Consider the following 23,863-nt stretch of genomic DNA (forward strand, 5'->3'; position numbering starts at 1 on the left):
TAGGAATTATGGCAAAAATGTAAGTTTTTCTATTATATTTGTGCCACCATTTAAAATGCCATTACAGTGAATTGCTTTAAATCCAACTGTTCTTTAAAAGGACTTCACTTAACATTTATTTTAACAATTGTCAAAAAATGAAGTAAAACCAGATCACCCTGTAGACACAAATCTACTAAAACCCAGAAAGCTCTCATCAAAGTCTGAATTCATGTTTTACTCAAGTGCTAAAGATATCTCCAATATATATAATTCTTCCCTCAAAGTTCTATGATAAATAAAAATGCTGCAAACAGCTACATTCTAGTTTTATTGGCTAACCAGACATATTTCTAGTACAATATCTTGAAGAGGATAAGGTTGAGGTAAGGTTAAAACAAATTAGAACAAATCCTTAAAACCAACATTTCTTGTATCCATATGCCAATTATAAAGTTAAGGAATCTTCTTAGAGAGTTGAAGTGTAAATGGTGGGTAAAAGTTCAGAAAAGGAACGAAGTCCGGGAGAAATTCAAAAGCCACCAAGAGAAAGATGAAGAGGGGAAGACAAAATAGAAAAGTCTAAAAGGAAAGGATGTTCTGAAATATATTGCATTCACTTAGAACTGGGCCAAAAACCTATAAAAACAAAAGAAAATGAGAAGGTAATTTGCCACCGTTCCCCATGGCAAGTATTATTGATAGAAGTTGCTTCAACAAATTTCAAAAGCTATTATTTTTATTCAATTACTTTCTCATGTTTGGTAATGGTGTGGTTTAGTCAAATGAGCAGTCACCTTTTCCTAATAATGCTTTAAATGTAATTTTATCAGTTTATTCAATTGGGGAATGAACTGACCACTTTTTTGGTTAAAAAAAATATATAGAATGAAAATAAAGCACTATAATTTTTGTTTAAGTATTTTCTCCATAGAAAAATACACGGGTATTGGAAAATTTAAAGATATGAGTTACATTTTAAATTGCAAAATCACGTATATGCACAACTTTCTGCTTCCTAATTAGAAATAATTTTATTGGTTTTTCTCCTGAGTTGACACCAGTTCCTCTTCTTTGCTGTATATTAATGGTATATCTTGACTGCCCAAGGAAAGAGCAAAAGACCATGCCCCGAGTGCTGAATGCAACCTTGTGTTGGAGTTTACTTGTCCCAACTTGTGTACAGTCAGGATGCCTTAGTCAGTTCAGTCAGCTATAAAACGTACTTTATACTGGATAATTTATAAACAACAGACATTTGATTCTCATAGTTCTGGAGGCTAGGAAATCCAAGATTAAGGCACTAGCAAATTTGGTGTCTGATAAGTGCCTGCCCTCTGCTTCATGAATGGTGCCTTTTGGCTGCAAACTCAGGTGAGAGAAGGAACAAAAAAGCTCCCTCATGCTTCTTTTGTAAGGGCTCTGATCCAATTCCTGAAGGCCAAATCACCTCCCCAAATCCCACATCACATTGGGTATTAGGTTCTAACATATGATTTTGAGGGGAACGCCAACATTCAAAACAAAGGAAATTAGAGACCTTAGAGGTATGGCTCTGAATCTTTGAGTCTGATTTTAAATAATAATTCAGATTTTACACATCCACATGTATGTTGCCTTCTTAAAAAGTGAGGTTATGAGTTTATGCATCTCATTTCTTTCCAATCATTTTGCTATTGATCAAATATGTCAGTACCTTCTTAAGGAATTGACTTATACCTGAGACAGAATTAATGCCAGAAACTGCAGTCTAAGTGATTATCATAATGGGTATTTTTTTTTTTTTCAGATAAAGACACTGAGACACCAAGAGGTTAAAACCTGTGATTTTTTCACTTTGTAAGACTGAGTAAACACTGGAGACAACACAATTGTATGACCGAGGGAAAGAACAAGAGAAAAGGTTATAAACAAGATCACAAGATATTTCCAAATGAAGTTGTATTTTTTGTAACCCATGATTGTACTCACTATACTTGAAATAACTATATTGAAGGTCAATCCTGTCTCAACTTTGTGCAGTTTGTGTGTCTTTAAAAAATCAGTATCGCTTCTTTATAGTCCCACCTATTCAAGGATCAACTTGACAGGAATCATATATTTTTACTGTATCTGCAAATGAAATGTAACAAATCCCAGTAATTTCAAAACAAAATAAAATCCTCAAAACAAAACAACATTACTATTTTCTCCACACCCAGTAAACCATGTGTTTAAATTTAGGTTCATATATATGTGTGTGTGTGTGTGTGTGTGTGTGTATGTGTGTGTGTGTGCATGTATGTGTATACATATATTTTTTGATTATTTTTAATTTCTTTTTTTTTAGATGGAAGTCACACTATGTTGCCCAGGCTTGTTGTATAGGTCAGTATTTTTTTACTGAAAAGCAAAACAAGTCTAATTTTTAAATAGCATTATTAATAAATTTCTGTGGACAATTTCCAATAGTGTCTCTGCTCACCATAAACCTTAGACTATCATGAAAGCAATTCTAAGAGTATCATCTAAATTTCTGATTTTAAAAAAGTTTTTAAATGGCAGTTTTCCATATCATTCCCTTCTCTCTTCTCCCTCTGTCTTATAAAACAGTTGTAACTGGGATTATATTGATGTATTTCAGAAAAAAAATCAGTTACAGGAATATATGTTTACATATTCTGACAGATTGGTTTACCATCTTCAAATATTCTGAGTAGGCCCTCAATAAATATTTACTGGCCTAAAGGGAATTAAACTTCAACATGATATCTTTCAGCAAGTGAAAAAATCCTGCAAATTTCACAGGGCCACTGCATATAATGAAGTACCTTATGTAGCCTTAAAGCAATCACTGTAACTATTGCAGAGCCTTCATCTAGATATGAGGATACCAGTTAAGTTTGCTACTAATTTTCCAAGTTCAAATCCAAGACGGCATCATTCTCAGCACACCATGTAATTCAGAGACAGCTTGAACATCAGCAAACCCAGAACAACCCAGATGCTATCAAGAATCCAAGAGTCATAGATTCCTAAGACTTTACGATCAACAAAGGTCATGGAATGTTTATATTTAACTATATAAAATGTTCAGAATTCCTAATTTTGGAAATTTCATGGGCTTCATATTTAGTCCAAAGACAGGTGGGAAAAAACTTTTCATTAAAAATCCTTTTCACTGTTGGAAATTTGAAATGTATTATACAGGAAAGCAAAGTGATATTTACCTATGTACATGAAGTAATAAAACTGTTGAGATTATTGCTGTTACCAGTAAGTTATTTTCCATTATAACAGAAAGGGCCTCTTTTTCTCCAGTTCTCCAAATAACCAAAAGTTTGATCTCTGTAAGACAGAAAAATAAAACAAATGACAGACATTAGGGAGGTGCCTTAGATTCTTTGACTTCAATTTAAGAAAAAGAATCATTTACAGTCATTGACGAAAATAGCCTAGAGCCCATGTAGTTGTGATTTTGTGGGTGACAATGTCTCTCATTCATCTAACAGCTGAAGGTTAGCCTCTGAAAACCAGCCACTGTTTACCTTAGTCTCAACCTGACAGAAGCGTCCACTGCTTAGAAGGATCCAAGGGTGCAGGGCCAATATTTACTTCTGATGTGCTGAGAGGTGAGAAATTATAAAACCTGCCCAAATAAAAGCAATTCAAATTTTCCAGACATTTATACTCAGTGTTAAACTCTTTATATATGACTATCTTCAGCTACCTGAAATTTCATCCTATTAATAAAGGTTAAGCACTTTGACATTTTTTTTTGCCTGCTCAAGTTTAAATTTAGTCAGTCAATGAAATAACATACAGATCCATTATAATAAGTATAATAATTATTTCATATAACCTCCTTCTCAGTTAGAAGTTAAAATTTACATCGTAGTAAACTAAATTAGGATAATTAAGATATCACGATAATTGTAAAAACTTGACTAAATACATGCAAAGAAAAAATAACATATGGTATTTTAATTTAATTAAAACATAATATCTACATGAAATATATAATTCTTTTCAAAACTATTTCTTCTTTCTACTTAAGTACCTTGTATCTACAAATTCTTATGAAGATGTCAGATTAACTATAAATCTATAGACTAAAACAAAATTGTGCCACTGGAAAGTAAAGAAGGAAGAAGTTGCAGTGCCTGGTCTCTATTAAGCAATTTTCCTTGAATGTCTGCCTCCACATGATGATCATGATCATTCATTTATTTCTCAGCAAGCAGTCTGGTTTCAGATTCTCAGTTTTGCTCTATATATTTATAAGAGTTTTCAAAAAAGGGAAAAGGAGGTCATGGACTTTTATTGAGAAGAGATTAAATGTCCCTTCAGCTGGTATATACCTAGAAATCCACATTAATTTAGAGACAGATCCATTTATGACATATGTTGTCAAGTGTTTTTAAAAGTAAGTTTGAGGGTGGAGTAAAGATTAGAAAGACCTCGTATTTTACACTAAATGAATGACATGTTTTGTAGTGACAGGCCACTATTAACTTCCTTGCTCCTGTATTGAGAAGGAAACTGCTGGAAATTCAGAAGAATGCTTAAGAAACATTCATAGCCGATACAAACGCAATGAAGTAGGCTGAACATTGAGTGTAGAGGGAATCTCACGCCTACAAATATCATTGAAACTCCCATTAATCACTGCATCAAAGTAACTAAAGCATTTATGCAGATTTTATTGAAAATAAATCACTTTATCATATGCTCAAATGTGGGGAGGATTTTCTCGTAGAGATTTCTTCTTGGGCTTCTGTAGTTTTTTTATAGAGTATCTCCTGCCCTCTTTAGTCCAGATTTTATAACTACATTTAGGAAAAAGATCTAATTCAACGGCATGATTCTGACTTTAGCTTCTTTCCTTGCTTGCTGAAAATAGGTCATGATTAGCCATTTCTGACAGAAACAGTTGACAGGAAATAGGACAGGAAATGATATAATGATTCCAAAATTGTATATTTCCCCTATGCCCTGCTGTTTGGGGAATGACCTTACAGTTAACCAGGAAATTGGGAGGAGGTATTGAATCACAAATACTTACGCAATTGAACTCACTTTTTCATCCCTCGGTCCTCTTCATGTAAAGAAATAGATTCAAACTCTGGAACCGAAAGAGATAAAGATAAATTTAGCTGAGTAAATATTTATTCTTCTGATAATTTATATATATTTCTAGATTTTTTAGTAGACTATTTAAAGCATACATTAATATCCAGTTAGCTAACATAAGCATAGCATATAAACCACCTAAATATTAAAATAAAAAACTTCTAATGCTTTAATATTTATGGAGTTTAACTATTTTCTCATGGAAATAAAACTTTGATGCTATTTATTATTAAATGCCTAGTCTTTTTATTCACAGTTAAATCACTATGTTTTAAAACTGCTTTTTAAGATGTGTTTTTATATGCCATATAATGATAAATTACATTAATATCTGGTCCATTGTTCATTTTTTTTCTAAAATAGACAGTATCTCCGGGGTGAAAAATACCCAATTAAAAACGACATGCCTAAAACTCACACAAACGCATAAGCACAAGGATATATAAGCATAAAATGCAAACTACTTCATTTAAAATTGTACTCAAATACAATGTTACTAATTCCATTTATACTTTTTCTTTTGTTTGAACTTACTTTATATCTTTAAAAATAGATCTCCAATTCAGGACCTTCCTAAGACAATTTATAGCTCTAAAAACAGAAAGTACGAAATCCATCACAGGAAGTCCAATTTTCACAGTGTGAAATAAACCTTTTTTTGTGTTACTGCAGCATGGTATTAAGCCTTTTAATATTTTAAAATACTTAACTATTTTGTTTACATTCCCTTAGTCATTAACTTCAACCGGTTTTAAATTTATGTCACTGGAGGATCGAGAGTAACAAAGCTGTACAAATTTAACAATTAGCCTTACTATGTAATTGCTCAGAATAAACATCCTGATTAGTTAAATCACTATTAAATTTTAATCAATGTGAGTGGGTGTTTCTATTTTTGATTAGGGAATCCACATAGATTGTCTGAGAGACTCCTTTTTGTACGTGAAGTTGATATGTTTCCTCTCTTCATATTATGCCTAATGGATTCCATCTCAATCTCATATAATGCACTATTAGTGAACAGTCAAAGACATTTTTCTTTAATATGATCTTTCTTTTCATGACATTAATGACATATTTTTCTCTTCTGAATTTATTTATCTTACTCTTTAAATAAATAAAGATGTTTATAGATATTAAAATGTGACAGTTTGTTAGAACAGTATTTTAACAAACAGAATTTGGCTTCATGCAAATATTTGGGGTTATTTTAAGGGGAAAAGTGTTATTATTTATTTTAAAAGAGTAATGCTAATTATTTGGAAGATAAAATGAAGTGAAAAAAAATATGCTGTGATTTTACCCACATAAAATACCATATCAGAACCTAAGATGATAATATCTAACAGTCCCAAAAAATTCAAAAAGCAAGTGATTTTTTTTTCAGTAAGATTCATTTAATTAAATGTGCTTATGAGTTTACTTTTTTGCTTGGTTTAACAATTCTTTCAGAAACAAACAATCAATATGAAATAACATTCTCTGTGTTTTATATTCTGCAGAAGTCTTTTCTGTGTATTTCTTTAATGAATGCTTTTGAAGTCTTTCAGGTGTTTTCAGATGAATAACCCATTTCCTATATATTTTCTTATGCCATCATTGTGAGAGCATTATTCCTGAAGTCAAATGTTCAGAACTACTGGATCTTTTTTAGCAATCTCTGCTAATTCAATATAGTCTACCAGGGGACAGGTAGAATGGCTTTTGGAGTAGCAGTCTCTATCACAAATACAATCAATTCTGTGAAACAACAGGTTTCATTTTTTTCAGAAATGTATTTGGTTAAAAGGCTAAAATAAAATAATACATACACAAACATTGCATTTATGAAAATGAATAAAATACTTTCTCTCAATCACAGAAATCATATTTTCTAAATGCAGTCTTTGCATTTTCTTTGCCTTTTATAACCCAGCCATGGCGTTACTTTGAAACTTATCAAAATAATGCACGGTTGCAATGGCATTCTGCTCCTTTGTTGCTCAATGTACAGTTTGTGTTCAATAATTTCCATTTAGCCTCTTTTCCTAAATTAAATAATTATTCTTCTCTTTGAGAAATTACAACTTTAATATGTCACTGTGTAAATCTTCAGATAACTAAATGTAGTTCCACTGTTATTTACCATTTCCAGAAACATTTTCATGGTAACAGTACAGACCTCATTTTTTTAAAAAAGGGTGACAAAGTTGTAAAATTGTATTATTTACTAAAGTTAAGGACAAATTTAAATGTCTCTTTTGCTTTTCATTTGGATCGTTAAATGGTTAATCCTAACAAGCATGGGGGGAAGGAAAAGAAATTAACTAAAGTAAGGCCCTTGTGATACAATGACACTTGCTCTATGCTCTTGCAGAGAAAAAACATGATGATAAAACAGCACAAAGTGGAGTGTTATGAATTTTATTAATGACTAGAAGACAGTGTGCAAAACATCAAAGGTCTATGGAAAAGATTAATGACCCCGTGTGAGACTGTTTAATTACCTCCAGCTAATTAGATTCTTGACCAAATTTTTAATATCTGCATTCCTTCTACAGCCTAATTGAGATTCCACATTATTTATCAATCTTTCAAAAAGCCCTTAGTGGGCTGCTTTTTTAGTTTTTCCCTTTGCACTTTGACTCCATTTATGGTCAATTATTAAATAAATAGCAAAGTAACTATTCCCCACAAATTGTATATGCGGAACACTTTATGCCTGTTTATTTTGACTAGGAGACTATCATTGGCATCTTTTATACATAATGAAACACTCCAACTAATAAACTGACTAACTCCACTGTAAACAATGTGGATAATATTTTTGTTATCTGGGCTGTGCTCAGGAACTACTCATGCGGTTTCTGTAAATTAGCCTTTGCAATAGTCAGTTAATCCTTATTTCAGTTTACCTTGGTTGGGGACCAGAGACTCATGGAATGTTGTCATACAAACTAAAGAGGACGACTCAATCAATTCTTTCTTTCTCTTTTTCTTCTCTTTTCTTTCTTTCTTTTTTTTTTTTTTTTTAGAATTAGATTGTCTTTTAGTGTCCAGAAAGTGCTAATTGTATCACAATTTGCATTAACAAATATCAAGATATTAAGCAACTATATATATGTAATATATATACACTATATTTGGTATTTATATATATTTATATCACAGACATTTCTGAAGGAGAAATATTTGAGATAGTACCTCAATGAAGGAAAAGAACATTGTTGTGGAAAACTCACTAATCACCTAGAAAACAGTAGTGATATGGATTGTCTTTGATGTACACGGAACAAAACAGGAAGTCCAAGCTCAGCAGCAGCCAGCTGAGTTATATTTGTCTTGGCATCTTTGTTTTCTGGATGATGCATAAAGTCTTCTCTTTAAATTTATGTATTTTATAAGATAAATGCACTAGCATGACAGAACAAATACTATTCTATAATCTCTATACTTACAGAATCAATGAAAGAAAAGAAAAACTGTAGCAATACAAGCACATTGATCATGTTAAAACATGACAGTCTGTGAATCTAACAACGTAATTCTATTGAAGGATTACAGGTATATTTCACCTTTGATTATAAAATCTGGAAAATATATATTGGGCTTGATAAAACTCTTAATAATGATTGTCTTCTATGTGTTTCTCAGTATGTTTTATATTTAAGAGGAAAGCAAAAAATAGGAAAAAAGTCATTAATTCAGCCAACATTTATAAATAGGATGGAGTTATTTTCACTAGTTATTTCATAAAAGTTGTAACTCCTCCACCATAACATATTTAAGCATAGCCAGAAGAATCACTCAGCATTTCTGTTCTTACACTTAGTATCTGATACAGTCCTTGTGCTTCAATGTTTTGTTGATTTATAGTGCTGATCATCTTTAGAATAAATAATAATAATAATGACAAGATAATTTCTAAGATCACTCCAAAAGTTCTATGATTTCAAAAGGTTCTTACACCTGTACATCTCAGATACTTCCTTCAAAATAGCAAATTTTATACCAACAAAGTCTAGAAACTCATAGTAAGCTTTCACCTTAGGTCTGCTTTATACTCACATAAAAATTCATTTTTAGATAACATTAATATTGATAATAAAATGTAGAGTACCAGCCCTCCATGAAATCTCATGGAAGTGAAAACAAAATCAGGGAAATTGTCATGCTTTTTTGGAGTGACAAAACTTGAGAAAGTCCAAAGAGGATGGAGTGCATGACCAAAGTAGTATGGGGCAGAGTTAATCTCCCCACTGCACCTGAGAGAGATATAAGATCTAAGACCAGGTCCAAACCCAGAGCGGTCAGACAAAAGGTCAGTTACATCGGTGGAATCTCTGAACCCCAGCAGATCTTCACTTCTGAGGCATAGATATCTATATTTTTACATAAGATCTTATTTTTCTGGCAAAAGACAAACAAGAAAGGAGTAGATGGCATTTTTATCTGTTAATGTAAAAAATGGCTGCATGAGGGGCAGAACTTTAGTCATATCGGTCATTTACACCTTTATGTAAATGAAATTTCCAGATTCTTTCTTCAGAGCAAGTTTGGATGGGAGGGAGGCAGCATGAGGAGACTGGACACCAAAATTCAAACCGTGGGAAGCAGAGCAATAGGATGCAGTACAGGAAGTACAAAAGTAAACCTTGATTTCTTCTTTATAACTTTAACTAAGGCTGACCCAATGACTACCTCACGGCAGTATTCAGTTATTGCAAAGGAAAGTTATATAATTGCACAATGCCTCATGCAAATCGCTTAGTTTTTAATATACTGATCAGATGATTTGGTCAGGAACTTCCAGAAGGTATTAGACCAATAGAGAAACCTCAGAACAACTCCACACTCTAGGTCTGGCCTTAGCTAACAGTATTCATTTGTTCTTTTAGTCCATACACTCATTTACTTGTTTTAAACAAGCATGTTGTGAATGCCAACTGTATGTGTGATGGCAAATAATGATGAATCATCCATGTCTTCCAGGAGTTTGCCATGTAGCATGTCCTCATGTAGTATCTACAAAATCGAACAGACCTCATGAGTTCAGTCTACTATAAAATCTGCATCCAAAAGAAATGCACAGGAATACTTAGTGAAAGTGAGAACTTTCTTTTCCCAAAAATCCATGCACTACCAGGAATTCTTATTTATATGTTTGGCCTTAGATTCATATTCTGTTCCATTTATCACTGAGATTTTTTATCTCTAATATCATGGCAATTTAAAGATCATGAAATTTTTCTGCCATCAGCAATATTCAGATCATTTTGACATGACAATGAGGATAAAGATCCCCCCTTCCTCAGTTCTACATCTACCTGAGGCAACCCCATGGAGTACCTCACTAAATCAGAGACATTATCTGAGTCAACTTCCAGATCATTAGAGAATACATTTCACAGCATCCTTCGTAGGTTTTCCTTTCAGAACATTACCTCCCAAGAGCCACCTCTGGTTACATTTTGACATAGTGTTAGTTGTAATGCTGCCATTCATGTTTTTTACACTGCAGCAATTATTTTAACAAACATTCTAAATTTCTTCACATAATTGTTATGATTTTAACTTTACATAATTAAATTGTCAGTAACTGAAGTACTAACGTGGGAATAATGTCTCTCCATTCATTTTTCTAGCTGCCATGCTTTTTTTCCATACTAAATCACTCAATAATATGAGAATGCTAGTAAGAATATTTTTTCTATCATTTAGCACAAAATATAAAAACTGAGCTTGTCAGTGAGACCATTGAAGTAGGAAATTTCAGGGTAACAAGTACTCTCTTTAACTGTAGGTATAAACATGGATTGCATTGTGTAATTATTCAATAGAAAACATGAACCTGAAAATGTGTATACTTTTTGGTTAAATATTTCCCACTAAAAAGATTCAACATGAAGAAGAACAACAACACAGGAAAAGGCACAGATATTTATTCCTTCCTTACAGGACAAAGCATTGATTACACTGACATCAAAATTATGGAAATGTTTATTTCTAAATAGTACAATGGTCTGTTATAAAGTTTTTTAAAGATTCTAAAATACTATATAATGATGAGAAATTATTATATTTATCATGATAAAAATGTATGCAAAATAACTAACCATAATTCTATATATCAAAAATATACATAAAATATGCTCACCTAGAAGTCTATATTTTTATTTGTCTTTGAGGAAAAAAAATTTCAAAAGAGTGTGCATAAAATAAAGCCATTTCTTTAAAAATACTTAAATATAACTTGCTATTACATTTTAAATCTCATTGTATGTTTTTAATTCATAAGAAAAACCTGCAAACTATACAAGCTATTGAAATTTATTAATTCTATGAATCAAATGTTGAGAAATATTTATTTTTAGCATAAGTTACTATAATATTTGAACTGTTTGCGTAAGCATCTATTTTGTAATAAAAATACATATTTATCGGTAGAAAAATTAAAACTCATTGCCATAAGCCTGAAAACATAGAACAATAAAATATTACAGAAGATGTATATGTGTATCTTATTATTTTTCATTATTTTTCAAACTATTTAACCTAACCATATTATTTCATAATTGCAAAAATACAAATTTTAATTAAAATGAAATTTTCTATAAAGCCAAATGGATTTATGAATTAAAATCTAACTTCAGATGAAATGCAAAAGTAAAAAAATTAAATAATGAACCACATATTCATTAATGCCTTAAATATGATGCTAACATAAAATAAAGATTTTATTTGTGATACTGTTAGATATATTACATTTATTTATTTATTTTTGTGACAGAGTCTGGCTCTGTCACCCAGACTGCAGTACAGTGGCGTTATCTCAGCTCACTGTGGCCTCCACCTCCCAGTTCAAGCAATTTTCCTGCCTCAGCCTCCAGAGTAGCTGGGACTAAAGGTGCCCACCACTATGCCCAGCTAATTTTTGTATTATTATTATTTTTTTTTAGTAGAGATGGGGTTTCATCATGTTGGCCAGGCTGGTCTCAAACTCCTGACCTCAAGTGATCTGCCCACCTTGGTCTCCCATAGTGCTGGGATTACAGGCATGAGCCACCCTGCTCATCCTCTATATTACTTTTAACTATCCCATACCATTAAATTTTGCACTAGTAAAATCTCAGTCAATCATATTTGGAAAGATGTGCTTATGGATGTAAGAGGCAGATAATTTTAGATCTTTCTTTTTCAAGACTTGGTAGAACTGACATCACATTGAATATAAATTACTCCTAAAATGTGAAGTGCTCTAGTAGTTTTAAATTGCTCTAGATCATGCTTGTTCAACTTCTCAATTATTCCTATGTTTTCTCTAAATCAAATATATGTAAAACAGTAAAATGTACACTTGCAACAAATAAGTTATTAAATCTAGATCACGAGGTTGTTGACACGTTAAATGACTTAAAAGGAAGAGTATGAGTAATATACCAGGTTTTCACTGGTAGTTACATTATATAAAACAAATCTTCTATTCTATACATAGACAAAACACAAACCTTAATCAATAGAGACTTCATAAAATGCATGTTAGTTGTTTTATACTATCTGTTCTCCAGTTTAGATAATTGATGCTACCTGTAGCCTAAGCCATTAACCTCTCAACCTCAGCAAATTGAGGTTTCCTAGCAAAAACTACGCTACCGAAAGGAAGCCACATTTCCAAGAGGACAGAGAGAGCAGTTTGTTAATCAAGAGAGACTGCACCACACTGCATTTGAGAACTCATGAAAAATTGTGGTGCCGTTTTGTTTTCTTTCGAAAACAGCTTCTTATAAGCTCCTAAATGGACTCTCCTTATCCCCAGTCATGAAAAACAGCAGTGTTTCCAACTTTTCACCTTTCAACCAATGTGTCCCTGTAGTATTCACAGTACTATGAAAGAGATTCTTGACAATGTCACTGCAGACCACCCCAGAAGTGGAGTCCTGCCAATGTAAACCATTATTACGGTACTGACCGCTCGTCTCATGCTGTGAGGTCATTCAGAAACTTCCCCTGCTTCCCTATTGCTCACACTGTCTCTGAAGAGTGACATCCTCCCTTGAACCATAGACAGTGAGGCAAGCCCCCTGCTACTGATTCCCATCCAGATTGCTATGGACAACATCCACACTTTGATGCTACTCAATGGACTTTCTTTCTTTGGAGGGAGAATCAAAGAACATTCAAAGAAAAAACCAACTTGGCGATGACACAGAAATGTTCACAAACTGATGCAGTCTTTGCTGTGGAATTTTCCTCACATCCAAAGCTTATAACAAGCAATGAAGCTCCTTGAGCATAATTATTTAATCATAAAAGCACCAAATAATATAAGAGCTATGTTTTTGCCAGAATCACATTTAACTTTTGGGGAAAAAAAATTATTTGGATGCAAATTTAGTTTTTAGTTACTGACATTGGAGGACTTAAATGAAATGGATTGTAAGACATGGTGAGTATTAGTTAATATTAAATAACTGACCTGTCACACACAATTTGTATGGAGTGCACAGAAAGTTGAGGTTGCTATATTTTGAGAAATTTCTATGCAAAAGTAAGAGAACATGAATAAGCATTCAGTGCTGCTATGGATCAACTTATCTAACCATTTTTTTTCTTAAAATACCTCTCATGTATTAGACATTTTCATACACTTGCCCAGATCATGCCAGGTTGCCCTTATGAAGACAGGGAAAGATAATACACTTTCAGTCTTTAATAAAAGTGCCTTTTCCCTCTGACAGATGGGAGAACCTGTTCCTTTATGTTCCTATCTTATGCCTTTGCGTTTTCATTGCCTTTCATTAAATGTTAGTGCAGAGCCAAGAATGAAAAATTGTCCACTTCATTCATTTACCAGGAAACCAACTGGATTTAGGCTCAGCAGCACTTTACATTCCATCCAGAGTGGATAGCCGCCATGGCTCTAGATGAAAGGATATATAATCAGGAGAAGGAAAATGTTGTGTTCTCGTCCTCCTGGAAATAAATCACTCTATAGAAGAAGAGGCAAAGTATAAAAAGATAAGTCCCAAGTAATGGGAAGGATTTTGGTATAAATAATTGACAATTATTCCTGTCTAAAATTGGAGACGAATTCACAGAGGAGCTTACATACAAAAAGGGCTTTAATGGAAAAGTAAGAGTTCTCCAAATGGAGGAAGTGGAAGGCAGTGATTCAGGGTGGAGACACAGACAACAGTGCATGCTAAGGTACAAAGCCATGGAGAAAAAGCGTAGCAGGCTTTGGCTGGAAGCGATGCAGTGATGTGTTAGTAAATATTTAACAACTGGCTCTCTGGAAATAAACAAAAACAGCAACATAATGTCAGTGAGTGCAGAGTTTGGAAAAGATACACAACACGGGCTGTCATGAACTAGTATGACTAGCTCCTGCACACTACTGGTGTTGGGAAACATGGTAGTAGGCTCACCACTTTCTTACATAAAAGATACAAAGTAATTGAACCTTTATGAAAATGCTTAATTTCGTCAAGCAGTAATTTTAAACTTTTAGCTTTTTTTTTTTTTTTTGGCCTAGAAGTCTTCAAACATAAAATGTGTTTTGTTACCCTGTCATTTACAATTGTGTTGCATTTAACAATATATCTACTCTGCTCTGGGCTGATGAAAAGATAATCAAGCTTGTTAGAATACTATGTTAAGTAAGAGTTACTAGAACCCTCACTGAGGTCAAAAGATTCTAAGACAGGTTTCTGATAGCTATTGTAAGGCTTTATTTCCAGATTCAGAATTGGGATTTGAAGGGTCGAGACGGCTAAACTATTAATTCCCAGATACATGAAATTACAATATATGGATGTAAGTATTATTTTTCTGGTTTACACTATAAAATGTCAGCTAGTTCATTTATACTAGAAAGAAGAAGCAAAAGCAACAACAAAAAAAGTATTTCATTATTCTACTAATAGAAAACAAATCCAGCAAATGTTTGTAATTAAATTGACTGCAAATAAGTTAATTGTGATTAAAATAATTGTAAGTAAGTTAATGTCTATTGGTCATCTCATTAATGCAGGACCCCCAAGCCAAATCCTTAGAGTGTCTAGCAGGTCATATAAATGAATGCAATGGAGCCAAGTGAAATACAGCAGAAATCAAGTCAAGTGTCATGGACTGAATGAACTTGGAAAGAGCAGCTACTGCTCAAAGTGTTGCTATCATGGAATGGAGGCTTCTTTAAGAAAAACCAGGATTTTGTGTAAAATTTTCTGATTCTTAAAGGTTGGCAAGTAATTCATACTTTAAACACTTTGTGTGGGCCAAACAAAACATGTCAGTGGGCAGGATTCTGCCTGTTAGCCACCAACTCCAGACCTTTGCTTTCATTCATTCTAAACAGTGCAATGTGGTTTGTATTATGTGGTATTGGCAGGCAGGTAGTATGCGGAGCTAACGTGCCTGGATTTATTTTACTTATTAATTACTTTATATCCTGCCTTGTTCCCAGATGTATTTGAGATAGCTTATTTTAAAAAAATCATACGGTAATATAATAGAGTATTGAGGTGAAGGGAAAAAGGATTATAATCATAAGTAGAGTCCTGGGGAGAGGTAATATAAAGAAATAAAAGATATAAAGTGCAGTAAAGTTACCTAAGGTAAGATGATACCACTTCATGGAGCTTCATAGCAGCCAAAGCAAAAGTGGAAAACAATCTGTTATAAGATTTATTTACATCATGTGTGAGGTAAAACACACTAGGTAATCAGGAGAAATATAGCTTTGCAAAGCACTAAGGTCATACAATGACTTATGCTAAAGGTCCATTTTTCAGCAATAGAATAACTTTTCTCCCCTATGAATGGTCTGGTAGTCTTATCTCTAGTAACTGAGATCAGTGAAATCACCGCCTAAACTAGAAACACAATATTTATACACTATTTTCAGGAGCCTTTGTCAAATAATATTTTCTCCTTCCTGCCCAAACAGATACCTAAAAAGGGAAACTTCTCCTGCCCCCACCGTGGATTCACCCATCCCTACTATCAGTAAACTTTGTGGCCAGAACTTTAATTAAAACCAGGACAGTTGTCAAAATTAAATTCCATTTAATATTCATTTAACACCTACAAAAAGTCAAGTATGGTGTTAAGTGCTTGGTAATTTACAAGGAGAAGTAAAGAAGAAAAAAAGTAACCAGCTTTTAATGAGCTTCCCTTGTAGTAAAAGAAACAAATAGGTTCTCAAATAATTATAAGATGGTATGCTAGGTCACCTTTAAAATGTATTCAAAGCACAGAGGTAACAGAGAGAAGAGCATGATTATTTCTATCTTAGAGGGATAAGAAAAAGCTCCCAAAAGTATATATGGGATACTCAGAAACTTATATTAAATGATGATTAGAAGTTTGCAGGTGTCTTTTGAGAAAGATAAGGGGCTTATTGATACTCCTTCTTGGTAGCATCCATCTCATTCTTAATTAGGTTCACATCACTCCATTAAACAATTCTGGTGGCTCCCTTTTATTATTTCCCTTGCCTCCATATAACTCACTCCTACTGCCCACATGTCAGAATTCTATTCACTCCAATTAGCTATCATCCCTCTGGCATATACATGGCTCCAAGAAAATTGGTATTTTCTATTCTGGTTTCCCTACTCTATCCTTTATGACTCTAAGTTATATGGCATATGTGGCAGCCACACTTATCCTGGAACTTGTGCAATACTTATGGAACTCAGAATGCTTGTCAACATTTATTCACTGGTGCCTCGTTACTCAGATATGCTGGCTACTTTAATCAGACTCACCGATCATAGTTAGCTCTCTTCCTACATCTTTAGTCTTTGGGCATTATTTTTTTCTTATTAATTCTTCTATTCCTTCTCTATGGCTAAACAACCTCTCTTTGCCCATAATTTCATGACGAATCCCATTACTTCTTTGAAAATCCTCTCACTTTGCCCAGTGTGTTAGACCTAACTCCTCTTCAGGAAACATTGCATCAATTTCTCAGAGTATTACAGCTGTTTAGCCAAACAACTATGGTTTTCCAAGATAATACTGATGTATTCTATCTATTGCTTTATTATATCTAGTCTTCCCATTTTTACCTCTTACCTCTACAGTGGCAACTCTGCTAATGAAATAAAACACTCTTGATTAGAAAGACAAGACACTTAAAATATAGAATTCAATTATATTTTAACTCCACATCCTAAGACACAGAAAACAGATTTAGCAAAAGAGCATCAGAGATACTTCTGTGGTTATCTACAAATGCCAGTTTCTCTTTCATACATATTGAAATTCAAGGAGGGGCAAAGGAATCAGAAAAGAAAAGCAAACAAATATTAGAAGACCAGACAGATTATTAAATTCAATGTTTAAAAAAGTTCATAAATGTTGAGAAGAAAATTAAAAGACAGTTCTAAAGACACAAATTCAGTCCTAAACCTTCCACTTTGGGGAGTCAACATGGCTTGCACTCTAAACTTGGTTATGAGTTCTGCTTTTAATAAGATGCAGAGGATCTCACAGGCAGGTGTGTCTAGACAGGAAGAAACATTACCTCTGATGAGTTGGTGTGCTTTAATTTAGAGAGAGTAAGGGGTCTACACTTCGCAGCAGTATCTTTCCCTAAATCCACAAGGTGACATAGAAGCATCATAGTTGAGTAAAGGACAGGACACATTTAAGTTATAAAATTTTGTATCTCTTGACTTAGATTTGCATTCCTTATAAATTGTTTCTGGCTATCCCTTACAGCAGTATATAACTTCCCCCAAGAAAAGTTTCCAAGAAGAAGAATGGCCCCAAAGAGGAGGAACGTTCTCATAAACATCAGGAGGACAATGAGTAATTTCTCCTTCATCAAAAGAAGGGATTAGAAGAGGGAGATCCAAAGAGATAGGAACTGCAGGAGATTATATGACCTTTAAAGTATAGAGGAAGAAGATTCTTTGCCAAGTGTGGGAAGTAAAAGAGTGCAGAATGTGAAGAAATTCAAGTAACAGAAAGGAGACCAATATACTTCCACAGCTAATTTGCTTTTGCTAGTAATTCATTTTCACTCCAATTTCAAAATAATTTATTTCTGTCAAGGGCAATGCCAGCTATTTCAGTATACAGGAAGAACCCAGGAAGAACTAAAGTCATTGAGATAACAAACAGCTACTCCCTGTGTCTGTTAATAGATCAGCCTCAGATCCTAAATTTGCACCCTGTTGGTGAGGAAGTTGATATCTCAGTGCTGTTGCTCCCATAGTTTCAAAAACGGGTTGAGGAATAGGAAAAAAAAAAAAAAAAAAAAAAAAAAAACAACAACGCTGATTCAGAGAGTTAGAAGAGACATGGAGGAGGGTTTACTGACCTGGGGTTTGCATTTATTTTTTTAATGGTTAAAAATAAACCCATTAATTTAAGTCTCTAAGAACATCTTGGGTCTTAATAACAGAGTTGGCAAAGCTGCTGTGAGAGAAACAATAAGAAATAAACTTAGTTTTCCTTTTAACATACAATTATTGTCTTACTAAATGTAAATTTAATCCCTATTTGAGACATGTAATTTAAATTGTGACCAAAAATATTATAGGCATGCTGAATACTTCTAATTAAATCAGGTGGACTTATTTTAATGAAGGGAGAATTTGGAGGCAATACCAATTGCAGTAACAAGCTGATGACTTGTTTTTCACAGTCAACATATCATTAGCGTTGGGACCCCAGAAAGAGAGTAATTATTTTTTTAAATAAACTTTTACAATTAAAGACTAGGTACACATAACATAGTCTACCCATGGGTTTCCTTCTTTCTTTCCTTCCTTCCTTCCTTCCTTCCTTCCTTCCTTCCTTCCTTCCTTCCTTCCTTCCTTCCTTCCTTCCTTCCTTTCTTTCTTTCTTTCTTTCTTTCTGTGCTATTTGAAATAGATGTAGACTAAACAAATTAAATGTGCAAAAACACACCTGGTCCTTATCTAACCAACAGCTAAACCTTGGTATAAGAACTACATAAACTTATCAGCTGCTTTCTTTGCTCAGTTAGCATTGTCTTCTGGGTTTATTTTTTAAGACGTAGAGTATGTATGGTAATCACTTAGACATTTAAGGCTTTTTTAAGCTTTATGGAATAAAATATAAATTGTTTACTGAATCGGGGTACGGATAGGAGATCTAAATTCTCTTACTTTTAATATTTCTTTTTGAAATCTGCCCTTCTGGACAGAAATTTCAAGCAACAGTTCCCAGCAAACATATGGGGAAGCCCACTGGAAATATTGTAAGGTAAATTAATAACGGCACATGCCAGCATGTCTGGATGTTGTTTATGCTGAAGAGTCCTGCATTCTTTATGTTTTGAAATTATTCTGTTGTAACCACTTTCAGATTCTTTTAGTTTGGCAATGCATTCTACTCTCCAAAGGTGTCTGCATTTATTTGACTACAGAAAATTTTACTTTAGTAAAGGGCTGCTTAACCTTTGTTTAAATTTGAGGTGAGTTAAAGGTCAATGTAATTATTTGCTGTATTATTTGTGTCAGATTTGAATTACTATGAATACAGCACATGCATTGCCCTTTATTATGAAATAAGCTAAAAGAAACCCAACTTCTGCATCCAGCCAGCATATTTTATGGAACCAATCAGTGTTGCAGAACGTTTTCAAGGTTCTCTCTTGGATTGTGATTGACTGAAAGTGCTTGAGGTTAAGGTTCTTTCCCAGAGGGAGGGAAAGAGGCGATTTAACATGGCAGCTCAGTCTTCCCCCACCTCTAGCTATGTTTTTGATGGCTAGCAGCCAGCATATGGACAGAGTGGGGTTCAAGGCTATTAGAGAAAAACTGCAAGCAGTCACTGTTGAAACAAATATATAGACAGGTGACTAGAGGATTGGACTTACTGAGCAGAGGATGATTTCAGAACAGATATGCAAGGATCCTCAACTATTCAATGAGGAAAAATTCAAAGTTAAAACATGCTGATTGAGATATGCAAACTCGGTGAAAAATAAAGAGAAGATGAAGGAAAAGTTTTGAACTTAAATAGGTTAGGGCATAAAAGTGGGTGAACCTTCGTTCTTGGTCTTTATCCTTCAATTATGGAAAGAAAATGATGTATCATAACATGTTGACCCTTTAAACACATACACCCATGTCAACCAAAGATATTTATGCATGATTCTGATGACAAAGAAATATCAAGGTTCAGTTAGCGACTGAACTACATTAGTGTGGAGTTTGTTTACTTGGGAGCATGCATGATGGGATAGAAATGAGTAGCACATTTAAATACAGTGAAAACAATGAAATTTGTACTTCCAAATTAAACAGGTGTGGAAAAGTAGAGAGTATCTTTTGCTCATGTAAAGATACTATTATCCTTTCTGGATGATTAAAGCATTTGTAGCACATAGAAAGTGACTGGCACATACTAAGCATTTAATAAATGTCAGCCATTATTTATTGTCACTGTCACTATTACTGTTATTAGTCAAATGCTTAAGACTAAACACTATATCTATAGGAAATGAAGACTTTTGGCACAAATGAAAGAGAAGGTAAAATGAAAGTCAACTGTATTTCTCTACAACAAAATAATTCAGTATGGATAAGATTTGGCGAAAAGTCTCATTCAAGATATGGGGAGAAGATACCCACATAATTAACACTATGATCACAAAAAGGGAAGAAAATATGGCCAGGGTAGAAAGGAAAAACACGAAAACATAGGTAAATATTGATGGTGATGGTAATTATAGCCCAACAGCTAGCCAGGATTTTATTTATTCAGGATAGAAACCCAGTATTCAGTTATGGCCAAAATTTTCTTCCTTTAAGATTCTCAACCAATCTTTTTGAAACACAATAAATAATCTCAAACTAAATGAGCTGTCACTGACAGTACATATGGTTTTTAAAGCAACTTTTTTGAGTATTTTTTACATGTCATAATTTAAATATTATAATATTCACTCATTCTAAGTGTACAGTTGAAGAATTCTAAGTGAATTTACAGAGTTGTACAACTATTTTCCTCAATTTGAGAATTTTAATGGCTTTGAGATCAAATTCACTATCATATGATTTACCCACTTAAATTTTACAATCCAATGGTTTTTCGTATAGTCACAGAAAGACTTGGATAGCCATCAGTACAAACTAATTTTAGAACACTTTCATCACCCCCAAAAGAAACCTTCGACTCATTAGCTTCACTCCTATTTTTCCCAAATCCATCTTCCCCTAGTTCTAGGCAATTACCAATCGACAGTCTGTCATGACAGATTTGACAATTATGGGCATTTCATATAAATAGAACCACACAATATGTGCTATTTAGGAGGGATTTGTTTCTTTCATTTATAAAATATTTTCAAGGTTCACCCATGCTGTAACATTTGACCAATCCTACATTCTTTTTTATTGTTGAGCAATATTCCATTATATTAATACGTCACAGGTTTTTAAATCATCAATTAATTTATGTTTGGGTTTTCCTACTTTTGGCTATTAAGAAAAATACTTCTTTGAACATGTAAATTTTTGTGTGAACATGTGTTTTCATTTTTCTTGCACATGTACGTAGGGATGGAGCTCTTGGGTCAGAAGACAAATCTATGTTTAACATTTTAAGAAACTGCCAAATTATGTTCACAGCATTTACACAATTTTACATTCTCATGAGCAGTGTATGAAGATTCAAATTTTTCCTTGTCAACACTCATTTTTTAAGTTTTTTGTAATAAGCATTCTAGTGAGTGTGAAGTAGTGTTTCATTGTGATTTTGATTTGCATTTCCTTAATTACTAATGACATTTAACAACTTTTCATGTGCTTAATGGCCATTTATATATTTTCTTTGAAATAATGTCTATTGAGATATTTTGCTCATTTGGATTTTTTTTCTTTTTATTCTTGAACTTACATGTTCTGGATACTGGACATCTATTAGATATACGATTTACAGATATTTTCCTGTTTTATGGGTTGCCTTTTCACTTTCTAATAGTGTCCTTTGGTGATCAAGAGTTTTTAATGTTGCAGAGGAACAGTTTATCTCTTTTCTCTTCCGTTGTGCTTCTGAAGCACAACGTGCTTCATTTTGAAGAAACCATTGCCAATGCAAGGTCAGAAATATCTACACCTGTTCACTTCTAAGAATTTTATAGTTTCAGCTCTTACTTTTAGGTCTCTGATCTATTGGGGGCTATTTTTGCATGATGGCAGCAAAAGATTTCAACATCATTCTTTTGCATGTTAATATCTGGTTGTCCCAGCATCATTTGTTGATAATATTATCCCCCACCCTTACCCCCAGTGTTACATTGAATTGTCTTGAAATCATTTTTGAAAATTGTTTGACTATAAATATAAGGGTTATTTTCTGGACTATTATCAGTTCCATTGCTTTTTTTTTTTTTTTTTTTTTGGTCTATCCTTATGCCACTACCAGACAGTTTTTATTATTATAATTTGTAGCAAGTTTTGAAATTGGTAAATGTGAATTCTTCAACATTGTTTCTATTTTTCAAGATTATTTTGACTTTGCTGGAGGCACTGAATGTTCACATGAATTTTAAGATCAGTTCACCAATTTTGCAAAGAAATAAAACAGCTGGAATTTTGATAGGAGTTGCATGAGTCTTTTGATTGATTTGGGGTATATTGCCATCTTATCAATATTAACTCTTCCAATCCATGAACATGGGATGTGTTTCATTTTATTTAACTATTTGACTTTCCTTAATGATATTTTATACTTTTAGAAGTATAAATTTTGCACTTATTTGGTTAAAATTGTTTCTATTTTTTTTCTTTTTGATACTATTATGTCAGCTTCTTCCCTTAATTTCATTTTTGGATTGTTCTTTATGAGTTTATGTAATTAAATTGTGTATGTTCATCTTGTTCATCTGGTACTCTGCAACCTTGGCCAAACATGTTTATTAGCTCTAATAGTTTTTAGTAGATTCCTGAGGATTTTCTATATACAAAGTTTCCATCATATGCAAAGAAATATTTTTACTTCCTTTTTTCAATCTGGGTATTTTTATTTTATTTTACTGCCTAATTCTAGAACCTCTAGTACAATATTAAATAAGTGTCAATAGAACAAACAACATCCTTGTAAAAAGGAGGTGATGAAGGAACTGAAGTCAATAATCTAATCTGTAATTGTAATACAATGGAAAAAGGAAAAAAAAAACTAAAGAAAGCAAAATGAATAAAATAATAAAAGATATTAATTACTCTTTAAATATTGGGTAGAATTCAACAGTAAAGGTATCTTTAACTAGGATGTTCTTTGTGTGAAGTGTTTACATTACTAATTCATTGTCTTCACTAGTTATAGGCCTATTATGGTCCTTTATTTATTCTGGAACCTGTTTCAGTGGTTTGTCTTTCTACATATCTATCCTTTTAAGTTAACATAAGTGATATCTCCTTCCTCATTGTTGATTTTAGTAATATGAGTCTTAGTAATTTGAATTATATTTTTCTCTCTCTCTCTGGTCCATCTAGCTAAATATTTGCCAACTTTATGGATCTTTTCAAAGATCCATTATATCAATACTTCATTTCCTTTGCCTTATTTTTTTCCATTGTATTAAAATGACAGATTAGAGTATCAAGATCAGTTCCTTCATCATCTTCTTTTTACTTTACTTCTTAATATAGACATTTACAGCTATAAATTTCCTTCTAAGCAACAATTTAGTTGCATCCCATAAGTTTTTATACATTGTGTCTTCAATGTTACTCATCTCCCTTAATTTCTCTTGTGATGTCTTCTTTGACTCAATTATTATTTAGGAGTGTGTTGCTTAATTTTC

This window comes from Theropithecus gelada, chromosome 12 (assembly GCF_003255815.1).
Source record: "Theropithecus gelada isolate Dixy chromosome 12, Tgel_1.0, whole genome shotgun sequence".
In the NCBI taxonomy this organism is placed as follows: Eukaryota; Metazoa; Chordata; class Mammalia; order Primates; family Cercopithecidae; genus Theropithecus; species Theropithecus gelada.